This window comes from Sminthopsis crassicaudata, chromosome 1 (assembly GCF_048593235.1).
Source record: "Sminthopsis crassicaudata isolate SCR6 chromosome 1, ASM4859323v1, whole genome shotgun sequence".
Taxonomy (NCBI): Eukaryota; Metazoa; Chordata; class Mammalia; order Dasyuromorphia; family Dasyuridae; genus Sminthopsis; species Sminthopsis crassicaudata.
The window spans coordinates 246,719,101-246,732,166 of record NC_133617.1 but is presented as its reverse complement, the minus strand read 5'-3'; positions in this window follow the sequence as shown (position 1 = coordinate 246,732,166).

The window sequence follows — 13,066 nt, the reverse complement described above, 5'->3', positions numbered from 1 at the left end:
CTAAAACCATTTTGGGATTAGCAGATCTTTGCCAAAATTCATGTAAACATTTCTATTTTGAGAGACTGTCAGAGCTTGACATTTGCCCCGATTCCCTAATTGGTTTCTCATTTTGGCTTTTTGTGTAGGAAGAACAGACCTTCTCCTATTTTCCGTTCACCTTTCCTTTCCTTTTCCTTTTCCTTTCTTTTCTTTCCTCCCTCCCTCCCCACCCACATTATTAAGGCTTTTAAATTAAATCCCCCAGGTCTACTTGGCAGTAATGAAAAAAAAAAAAAAAATCACAGCTAGGCTCAAGGTAATATATTTGCTTGTTCATTGTCAATTGTTTCAGAGAAAGTGCTTTGGAAAACTTCAAATGGTTGAATTCAAAAGTGAGTCGTTACCATTGCTGCTTCATTTGTTTTAGACATCAACTTTTTTTTTTTTTTTTTTTTTTTTTTTTCTTTTTCCTGAGGCTGGGGTTAAGTGACTTGCCCAGGGTCACACAGCTAGGAAGTGTTAAGTGTCTAAAACTAAATTTGAACTCAGGTTCTCCTGAATTCAGGGCTGGTGCTCTATCCGCTGCGCCACCTAGCTGCCCCTAGACATCAACTTTTGAACCCTTTCCTAAGAAAATACTCTATTAACTACCACCAAGGAATTAATGTAATACTTGTACTCTAATTTATAGCTTTTTCAAAACATTGTTTTCAAATTGTTTTAATAGACTTAACACCAATATTCATACATCAACTGGGAAGAATCCTTTGATAATCTACTTCAACCACCTCATTTTGCAAATGAAGAAATAGAAAGTTAAAGAGAGGAAGTAAGCTACTCAGAGTTTATAGCACTGCATAATGGCAAAGCTGTGATTTAAACCTTGTTTTCCTGATTTCTGGTCCAGTGCTCTTTCCATAGTTTTTTTTGCTGTCTCCTAATTTCCTCCTAGGGATGCCAGGTATCTTTAGTTATGGAATGTCACAACCACAAATGAATTAAAATTTTAGGTGACTCAAAGCAATGGGAACTCACAGCAGGTATTAAATGGACTACAGCATACGACCCATCATAATTTACATGCAAGAAATGTATGCAACCATAATCCAGGACACATGAGCTTAAAAGGAGATGTCAGTCATACTGAGAGACTGACAGAGAGCTGGACCTTTTGGTGTTGCACTACTAACCTTGAAATACTCAAAGAACTTAAGTCTGGTCTTTAGCAATTTAATGACTTTTACTGAGAATTTGTGGAAAGGGTCACATAGAAATCACATAGGATGAAAAAATAGAGGGGAACTGTCTAAATACCTGTAGAGAGAAACCTTATGCAGATGAAGTAACTTATAGCTTCCATTTTATGCATAACATTTTATGCATTTCTTTTATAAGATTTTTAAATTCTGAAACCCTAAAACATTAAATAAAATGAACATCTCCATATACATTGCATTAAAAAAGAAAAGAATTATACATGAAACTGTAAATGTTATGTAGATTACTTTCCTTTTAAGAAAAATAATTATTTCAACCTATAGCTTTCAAAGCTGTCCTGCTTATCTGTAATTCCTTTTGGCTTTCCTTCTCTTCCACAATACTTATATTTCTCAAAAGTCGTTCTTGTGAATTGAACTTTTTTTTTTTTTTTTTTAACAATGCAGATTAAATTAATTTATTTTAAAAATTTACTTTTAACTTGTGGAATGAAACAAGCACCTCTATAACACAGTACAAGAAAAAATAATTGTATATGAAATTGTAAATATACTATTACTACTACTATACAACAAAATTATCTTGTAAATTTCTTTTTTTTTCCCTTTTTTCCCTCACCTCCCCAAACTCTAGAAATGTCTACCAAATAGACATGAAACATGAGACACAAATAGACATTAATTTATTCTATACATATTTCTATTTATCAGACCTTTCTTTGGATGAAAAAAACATCTTTTTTCACAAGTCTTTATAGTTAATTGGGTATTTAGACAAAATAACTTATTTGTTCAAAATCATTCTTAAAAAAATTAGAAAAACCTGGAAAGACTTGCATGGAATAATGAAAAGCAGAATGAGAAGAATCAAGACAACATTGTATACATTAACAGCAATATTCTCTTAGTTCTGCTCATTCTGTTTTTCATTATTTCATGCAAGTCTTTCCAGGTTTTTCTAAAATCATTGAGCTCATCATTGCTTATAGCACAGTAGTATTCAATCACAACCATTCACCACAATTTGTTCAGTCATACAGTAGTTGATGGGCATTCCTTCAACTTTCAGTTCTTTGCTATCACAAAGAGAGCTAATAAAAATATTTTAGAATATATTGGTTCTTTCCCTTTACCCCTAATCAACATTGGAAATAGACCAAATAGTGATATTACTGGATCAAAGGATAGAGCTTGTTTAACAATTCTTTGGGCATAATTCCAAATTGTTCTACAAAATGGTTGGATCATTTTATAATTCCACCAAAAATGAATTTGTGTTCCAATTTTACCACATTCTCTCCAACATTTGTCATTTGTCCCTTCTATTATTTTAGGCAATCTGGTAAGTGTAAAGCAATGTCTTAAATTTGTTTTAATCTGCATTTCTTTAATTAATAATGATTTAGAGCATTGTTATATGAGTGTAAATGGTTTTGATTTCTTCATTGGAAAACTATCTATTCATTTCCTTTGGCCATATGTCAACTGGGGAATGGTTTGTATTCTTAAAGATTTGACAAAGTTCTTTAAATATTTTAGACATGAGACCTTTATCTCATAAACTGTCTATGAAATTTCCTCCCAATTTTTTTTGCTTTCCCCCTAATTTTGACTAAATTTGTTTTTTAATATCATCAAAAATGTACTTAAAAAGAAGTTAAGAGAAGACGGTTGTGTGGTGCAGTATATGCTGATTTGGAGCAATGGGACAAGGAGTTCCTGCTTACAATTCCTGAATGAGTACTTAACCAGCAAATAATTGTTCATTATGTTACTACGGTATTTCTCTTTTGTGACATCAAGCATATGAATATCTGGACACTACAGGTCTGTTTCTGCAGCAATCTGAAATTATCATAATCATGTGTGCAATGACTTTGATGTTCATGCAATAATTACATCAAACTCTGACCACTTATGATTAAACACATTTTCTTATATTTTCTCCACTTGTAATGAAATTGTTGAAAAATCATCAGAAGAGTTTAACATTTGAATGCAAACCAGTTCTCAATGGATGGTTAGAAACATACCTGTTCCCTTTTTTGTATTATTTACATTGCATCAGAATAGTTCCTTCATTCTCTTTTCTATGACTAGAAGGTAATCATATATCATCAGCTGTGTAATCAGGGGATCAAGAAGTTAAGAATGCTTGTGTTCTTGTAGCATACATGTCTGACTGTTTCAAGACCATAATTAGTAAGTATGTGTATTATAAGCCACCTTGAAAACATCAAATATGATCATAAATATTCTGCAGAAACAAACCTTACATTGCTTCTAATACTAACTACTAAGTATTATTTTCCCATTTGAACTTATCCTCCAATTATATTACTATTCTCCTTTCTAGCAGATTTCCAAAAGAACTAGTTGGCAACAACAGTCATTGTGAAATTCTGTGAGGGTGTAGATTCTTTCCTTAGTTTATATGTATACATTATTAAATATAAATATATGCAATTAAACTTTAAGTGCATTTATCATTTCATATAGCACTTATTATTAGCCAGGAGATATATGTATATAATGTAACCACGGATTGATCAGATAGCCATATGCTCAAGAGACCACATATGCTTAGCAATGTCAATGCTTAGCTGGGTGTGTGTTTGGAAATCTGTTTGTTGATATGAAAAAAATTCACATCAATTATGCTGGTACAGTATTGTTATATATCTAGCAAACTTTAAACAAAAAATGAAATTTTTATAGAAATCTTACTTTTAAAAAAATCATAAGAGCTCCAAGGAATCATTGGATAAAGACTTGGAAATGGATAAAAAAACAAAAAAAAAGATTCAAATTTAGCCTCAAACACTTACTAGTTGTGTGACTTCAGGAAATTGCCTTAAATCCCCAGGGATTGTCTCAAAAAAAATGTTGAAAAATGTTTTCATGAGGAATTTCAAAATATTTATTCAATTCAGGACAATGTGATCAGAAAATTAGTAAAAAATATTCAATAAACCCCAATTCTAAAAATTACATTAAAATGTTCAAGATAGCTACCTTATGACAGACATGGAAATGAGAAGATATAATGAGGAATAGATTAAATTTGTTTTTTCATTTTCTGGAGATAATATCTATCACCACAATTTGTAATTGGTGAAGAAATTCTTGCAAATAGCAGCTTTTAAATTTTTAAATTTATTTTATTTTTATTTTTTTTTATTTTAGAATTTATAATACAATCATGAAGCTATTTTGATAAACCTATTGATTTAAGTTGAAAGAACAAAATATGAAAACTTGCAGTTTTGATTTATTGTTGCAAATTAATAAGAAAATAGAAAAGCAATTAAAACTTCATATTTACTAACTTACTAGATTGTAACTAAAAATGAGGAAGCTCCTATTATTGCAGAAAATTAATTTTACTATATGCCAAGCAATTGTCAAGTGCCTATTTGAAGATGATTCTGTTAATAAATTAGAAATGATACCCATTTCCAAAAATTCAGTGGCTTGTCAAATATATGTTATGCCTGATTATATAGAATCAATTCTTGTAGAAATAAATGATTTTTAAATGACACTTATGATTTGTAATTAAATGAGACCACTGATGCTTGTAACCTAGCAGTTTTAATTGCATTTGTAAGATATCTGCATGATGGTTAAGTGAAGTAAAATATGCTCTTTTCTTGTTAGTTATCATTATATACAATGGCAGAAGGCATTTTGATCTAATTAATCTGTATTTTGAAGGAAAATAAATCAAATGGTCCTCTTGTGAAATTTGCACAGATGGAACAAAATTGCCAACTGGGAAATTTTTAGTCATTGTTTAAAAAATAAATGTAAATGTGGTATGGATACATTGAAGCATATACAAGTAAATTTTGTCATGAAAGAAAATGTCAAAACAATTAGATGATGCTATCAAAATTATCTTATAGAATACAATAACTCTCAATTATTTACTCTTTTTTTTTCTGCAGAGAGATGAGCAGTGAGCATTTATTTTATACTTGTAACACACACACACATACACACACACACACACACACAGATATTAAAAGGCTTTCCTAGGGCAATTATAGAGGAATTATTTGTCTATTTGAAATAAGAAAATAATTGATTGTCTTCTTCAACTGATTATCCTATTCAATGAGTGAGTATATAAATGATATGGCAAGACTAAAAAAAAAAAAAAAGTAGCATAGTTAGCAGATATCTTTTTAAAAAAATTAACAAAAGTCACATTATTACAGGGCACAAATGCAATTATATTCAAAATACATGCACTATTCAAGAGAAAAGAAAAAGTCTGATTGAGACGTGACTATTTTGGAACCACACAATTGAGAACTATACTGGTGCCTTATGTCATTATGTCATTTATTAGAAGGGGAACTTTCTTTGGATCAAGTTGTCAAGAAAACCATTAATGATCATTTGCAATTTTTAGAAGTGATTTTCACTGAAAAATTTGTAACAAATTGGATTTACAACCCATATGAGACTGAAAAAAGAAAATGTAATTGACAGTGGATTTTGGATTAAAAACATCACTCTAACACACTGGACTAAACACAATAGCCTCATACATTTATGTCTAAAAATAAAAATGAATTTCTATTTCTCAGTGAAAGAGTTTATAATATTATTATTATCATTATCATTATTTTATCATTTTCTACCTTGAATTTATGAGAATGAGCATTACATTATTCTTGATTTAAATCAAAATAAAATAAATAAGGTCAATGCAGAACTAGATTTAAGACTGTATTAAACCAAATATTGTGAGCCTTTGTTTAAATAAAAAAGTTCAACATCAAAATCAAGTTTTTATATGCTTATATTTATTAAACATATTCTAAGTGTAACTATTATAAGCACTTAATGAATATATCTAAAGGAATGTGACAAAGTAGCATATAAAATCACCCTGGGGACTTGGCATTTTTGAATTTAAAAATTGTATTCATAGAGAATATATGGTCAATAACCAGGTGGAAATGTCAAGAGTTGTCTTTAATCCTTTCAATTCTGTGTTGGAGATAGCTTCCTAATATCCTTCAGCAAAATGCAAGAGAAGAGAAAACAGATCTCAGCTTGGGGGAAGAGTGTGGCAGGTTAGAAGAACTAAATAACTGAGATTCTGCTCAAGTTAGTCCAAAGTCCCTACTCTTTATAGGGCTTGCTCAACCTTATTTATTACTATTATCATTAGTCATTTGATTCTTCCAAGTTGACTTCTTGTGGTAAGTCTATGGACAGCTTTTTTTTTCTTTTTAAAATTTATGATAGCTTTTTATTCTTCAAAATGCATGCAAAGATAGTTTTTAACATTCACCCTTGAAAAATCCTGTGTTCCAAATTTTTCTCACTCCTTCACCTCCCCCACTCTCCTAGAAAGCTAGTAATCCGATGTAGGTTAAACATGTGCAATTCTTCTAAACATATTTCCATATTCATCATGCTGCACAGGAAAAGTCAGATCCAAAAGGAAAAAAATGAGAAAGAAAAAAGCAAGCAAGCAAACAACAACAAAGGTAAAAATATCATGCTGTGATTTACACTCTGCCTCCATAGTTCTCTCTGAATGTGGATGGCTCTTCATCACAACTCTATTGGAATTATCTTGAATCACTCATTGTTGAAAAGAGCCATGTTATGGACAGTTTTTTAAACAAGTTTGACAACTTACTTCAAAACTTATAAAAATGCCTTTTCATAAATTGTTCTCCATGCCAGAAACATTCTTCTTCCTCACCCCTGCTTAAACATCACTATCTCATGTCCTACTCCAAATCACTTTGTAATTTATAATACACATATATTTATATGTAAATACATGTACAAGTACATTTTGATATACCCATGTATATACTATTTTCCCTGATAGAATGGAAGGTCATAAAGAATATGGTATGTTTATTTTAATTAACTGATTGATCAATTCATTTATTTTTGTCTTTGTAGCCCCAACATTTACCAGAGGGCCTAGCATATAGTAGGTGATTAATAAATGACCATCCTTGAGTGACTGCCTGATCATAGTTTTGTCCCTCAAGGGGCAAGTGGAGAGATAAGTAGCACAGTAAATAGAGTGCCGGGTTTGAAGTCAGAAAGACTTTGTGAGTTCAAATACTTAGTAATTGTATGACCATGAACAAGTCACTTTATCCTGTTTGCTCCCATTCTCATCTGTAAAATGAGCTGGAGAAGGAAATGGCAAACCACTTCAATAACTTTGCCAAGAAAACTCCAAATGGGGTCACAAAGAGGCAGAGACAACTGAAAAATGCCTAAACAACAGCAAAAATTTACAACTGCTTACTTCTCTATAAGAGGAAGATGGAGAATTTGAATAAAGGGGATTTTCTCTTGAATGAGAATAGGCCCTCCTAATTTGATCAGGTATCTTTTCTCACTTACAACTAAAGAGATCTTTTACTTTTGTGTATTTTTTGGTATATTTTTAGCCTGCATCATAGTTTCAATTTCTGTTTGCTATTTTGCTTGTATAAATAGATTTATTTGCTATTGGTGATGATTTTTTGTGCAACCAGTGTATGGTGAGAAAAAGCAAATCTTATTAATATAATACACTAAGGCCTATCCTTGCTCTTAAAAATGATCAAGGAGATTGCTTTTGTTTGTTTGTTTTGTTTTGAATTTTGTATCCCTAGACCAGTTAGATATTTGAGGAATGACAGATAAAATTCAGCCTGATACCCTTCCAAGAGATTTAGGGAAAGAAGGCTCAACCTTGAAAATGCTCATAGGTCTAGTGAAATAATGACATTTTGTTATCTTCTGCTTCCTCCATGATTCTCATTCATTACATGTGTATTTTGTACTTATTTAAATGTTGCTTTTTTTTTTCATAATCACCTGATTCAAAAAGACTGCTCTTCACCCTAAGTAAACAACTGAATTTCTTATCTCCATTTTGTCATCTATAAAAGAGAGTGATTTGAACTTAAAAAAAAAAAAAAAAATTTGCTCTACCTAGTAGTATGTCTTTTCTTGTAATGCAGAGAAATTTTGCACAGCATGCTTTGGGGTTTTGCTAACATAAATGTAATAATGTGCTTATTTACACCAGAGGATAAAAGTAGATTCTATAAGAGAAGAATACTTTAGATTCTGTTGTGAAGCCAAATTATAGAGTTGACACAGGGGTCAGGCAATTTTACCATTTAATGTTCTTCTTGCCACCGAGATTAATGGGCCCAAGTCTTATGGAACTCACTGCTGCTTGCTCAGCCTGCTGACAGACATTCTTCAGTATTCAGCTGATTTCTCCAGCTCCTAGAGTTTTTATTGATAACAAAAAAAAAAAAAAAAAAAAAAAAAAAAAAAAAAAAGGCACATTAGATACTTGTACATGGAACAAAGAATGCAGCTGATAGTCAAAGAAAAATAGCCTGAGGCTAAAATGGTGCCCTAGCAGTAATGGAGCCACTTCTAAAAAATGCCCCAATCATTTTCTGCATTGTATCCAACAAAATGCTGAGAAGCTTCAGTAGAATAAATATGGCATGTCAGGAGTTAGTGAGGGAGAAAGTTCCTTGGAGTACTGAGGGGAGAAGAAGGGACAGCAATATTTTCTGAACCAAAAATTGAGATGCATTGTATTCCAAAATGTATGCAATTTTTTGGGTGAGTGGGGGAAACCTCATTAAAATATACTTAATTTTTTAAAACATTTTTTTCCTCTTTCTCTCTTCCTCCCTCCCTCCTTCCCTCCCTTCCTTCCTCCCTCCCTCCCTCTCTCCCTTCCTTCCTCTCTCCCTCCCTCCCTCCCTCCCTCCCTCCCTCCCTTCCTTCCTTCCTTCCTTCCTTCCTTCCTTCCTTCCTTCCTTCCTTCCTTCCTTCCTTCCTTCCTTCCTTCCTTCCTTCCTTCCTTCCTTCCTTCCTTCCTTCCTTCCTTCCTTCCTTCCTTCCTTCCTTCCTTCCTTCCTTCCTTCCTTCCTTCCTTCCCTCCTTCCTTCCCTCCTTCCTTCCCTCCTTCCTTCCGCAATTGGAGTTAAGTGACTTGTTAGGATCATATAGCTAGGAAGTGTTATGTTAAGTGTTAAGTGTCAGGTTGAATTTGAACTCGGGAACCCTGGTCTCCAGGTCAGGGCTCTATCCTCTGTACCATCTAGCTGCCCTGAAAATTTACTTTCTTGAAATGTGGACTGTCCCATCCAGGATGCTGACTTGCCATATTGGTTATTGCACTCATCAATGGATTCAGATGTGGGAAGGAAGGTAGAAATAATGAGGGAAAGGAAAGGGGGAACCCCATTTCTTGGCACATAGATAATCCCATGAGGCACAGTATCCCCTGTAAAATGAATTTACAGGCCCGAAAACCTAGATTGATAAATAAAAGGTTTATTGTAGGAATTTGGAAGTAAAGCTCAGTTAGAAAGACACCAGGGCCAAAGGTGGTCGTTGGTGGTCAGGGACCCTTACATGGCTGGAAGGATACCATGTGTAGGCTGGGAGGGCTCCTGCCATGAGGGCGTTCCAGCTTGTTTCTTTTATACCCGAAAAGATGATGGGGCGGTACCCAGTTCTGGTGGGCTTTTCAGTTAGCCCAGATCAGGTGAGGGCTGGGAGAAGCTGAGCTGAGAGTGGGGGGCTGGGCCCGGATATTCAAAGGGTGCCTTTGACCAGAATTTGTGATCAAGGTCAGTCATGGGTTGGGCAATTAGGAATCTTAAAGGGACCCCAACCCTCATCAGTTATAAATTTTTTTTTCCCCCCTGAGGCTGGGGTTAAGTGACTTGCCCAGGGTCACACAGCTAGGAAGTGCTAAGTGTCTGAAACAATTTTGAACTCGGGTCCTCCTGAATTCAAGGCTGGTGCTCTATCCACTGCGCCACCTAGCTGCCCCCTAGAAATAAAATATTAAAAGAATAAATGGAAAAAAAGTATAGAAAGGAGAGGAAGGAGAAACTGAGTAAATAAGAAGCTCTCTCATTGTGGTAACAAGGGCTATCAAGCCATTTACAAATCTGGAAGTAGAAATAAAGTAGGCAGATTGGGGATATCATTTAGAATGAATATATGGATCTTTTTTGTTATATGGAACAGCAGCAAATTATCAATTAAATACATGTCTGATTGTATTCTGTATTAGATGCTTAGTTATTTTATGGGGAAAAAAATCAAATTTTAAATTTTCCTTAAAGTAGAAGGAAACTGAAAGCTCTGAGGTATAGACATTCTGAAGGAAGGGAACCAATAGGAAAATTAAATGGAAAGTAGAGAGTGAAATGGTGAGAGGGGTATATTGGGGAGAGGGTTTGAGAAGAGAAAAGTAATGTGATTGCTGCCTAGAAAGATGGTTACATATAAAAATTTATTACAAGATAAAAGTCTTGGTTTCAGAGAATAATAATAGATTATGTTATTCCAAGGTAGGAGTAAATGCTTTATAGATATATACATTTAATATTTGATAAGTTATTCACAAATTCCAGATATCTAGGAATATGATTATCTAGTCTTAGTTCACTTGACTAAGCTGCCTTTCTTTGTGTGAAATAAGGTTGGGGAAAAATTATAGTCCACAAACATTTATTAAGCATTGGAGATACAAAAGAAGGGAAAAATGGCATGGCAACAAGCAAACAAATATGGTAAAAAATATGGTATGGTAAAAAAATATGTTAAAAATTGGTAAAAAAAATAATTAAAAGAGAAAAGATACTAAAATTAAGAGGGGTTAAGATTTTAACTTGAACTAGGGAAGGCAATAGGCAGAGATAATGAGAGAGGAGATTCCTGACACTGGGGATATCCAGAGAAAAGATCCAGAGAGGAGAGAGAATGTCTGGTTTGTGGAATAGCAAGGTCAGTGTCCCTGAATTGAAGCATATGAGGTTGAGAGTGAGGTGTAAGAAGACTAGAAGTGTGTATGTGTCTGTAGGTTATATATGGGTTTTAGGAAAATCATTTTAGTGTCTGCATGGAGGATGGATTGGAGTGAGACTTAAGGCAGGCAGACCCACCAGCAGGCTACGGCAATAATCTAAGGGTAGGCTGATAAAAGCTTACACCAGAGGGGCAGCTATATCAGAATAATAAGGGAACACATATGAGAAAATTTTTGAAGCGAAAATTGACAGACCTTGGCAACAGATTGGATAAGGAAGGTTTGAGAAAGTGAAGAATTGAGATTGATATCTATATTTTGAACCAACAATAATAGAAGAGAGGATTTAAAGAGAAAGATAATTAATTCAGTTTTGGATATGTTGAGTTGAAAATTTGGCTTTTATTAAGATTTTGAATTTTTAATTTTCTAGGATTAGTAAGATTTTTTTTTTTTTTTTTGGTCAAGTAAACCACAGCTATCCTTTTGCCCTTTACTGGGCTTTACAATCAGGATCATTCTAAAAATTGCCATTAAAGGTGACTTTAGTGGTCTTGGTTTTGACTCAACTTACCTTTTGCTAGTGTAATGTAAATATGTTTGCACCAGTTATTTTTTTTTAACCTAAAACCATTTGGCTTCAAAACTGTGATGCTTAATTTCAGAAAAGCCTAGAGAAACTTACATGGATTGATGCTAAACGAAGTGAGTAGAACCAACAGAACATTATATACAGCAACAGCAAGATGATGTGATGATCAACTGTGATGGACATGGCTCTTTTCAACAATAAGTGATTCAGGCCAATTCCAACAGGTTTATGGTGGAGAAAACCATCTACATCCAGAGAGACAACTCTGGGGATTGAAGGTGGATCACATAGTATTTTCATTTTATCGTTTGCTTGCATTTTGTTTTTTCTCATTTTTTTGATTTGATTTTTCTTGTGCAGCATGATAATTGTGGAAATATGTATATGAGAATTACACATATTTAACATATATTGTATTACTTGCTGTCTAGAAGAAGGGGTAGGGGAAAGGGAAGGAGAAAAACTTGGATAAAATGTTTTGCAAGGGTTAATGTTGTAAACTATCTTTGCATATATTTTGAAAATAAAAAATGATTATTTAAAAAAAGTGATACTCACATAGTCGGAATTTTAGAGATTTTGAGCCTTTGACTGTAAAGTTTTTAAAGCAGTTCTGACTTTTATATTGGGCACTGTATACAATAGATTGTACTGAAGGTCTGGAATTCTCAGGACGTAGAGCAGATGGAATCAATATTTACTACAAACCTATCAACCCATTGCGGGGAAGTAAATAGTCACTGAATGGAGGGGAAAAGTGGCTTTTTAGCTTCTAAGTGTCACGTTTGTCTAGACCACAAAGTAATGGCACGGCAACCACTGGTCTAGAAGAATTATCTGTGGTTGGACCCAAATGAATGGGCCATTCTGGGGGAAATTGCTAGAAGTCCAAAGTATTCACAAGTAAACATCAGTGAGTCAGTTATCTGTTCAGTAAAATGTATGTTGGATTTGAATATCTAGAGTCATTTAATAATACACTGTTCAGAATTATTTTGAGAAAATGTAGTTTCTGTCTTGACTTTCCATCCAGGATATAACTGGCTTATTTTATAATGTGAACTTCTTCCTTATTGTAGCATTTTCAAGAGGAAGCAAGTATGCAAAGGTTGCTTTCCAAAATAAGTTCATTTGTCTCTTGGTGTTCTGTAGTCGACTTAGTGTGGAATCACTTAGGGCCAAGAACTAGGTTGCAGAAATAGAGTGGAATGACAAGCTAATCTATCTCTCAGTTGTTGGTGAAAACATTTTGTAACTCTAGATGAAGCCCTGGCTTCTTTAATTGGATCAGAAGGTAATAGTATTAAAAAGCAAGTGTCTCCTATTCTCTTTTTTTATATGTAACTGTTGAGTCAGAAACTCCTGGACACGAAGGGCCCAATTATATTTTGAAGTATCTCTCATTTCTCTAATTTGTTTCCTTCTGAGAATGTTACTATC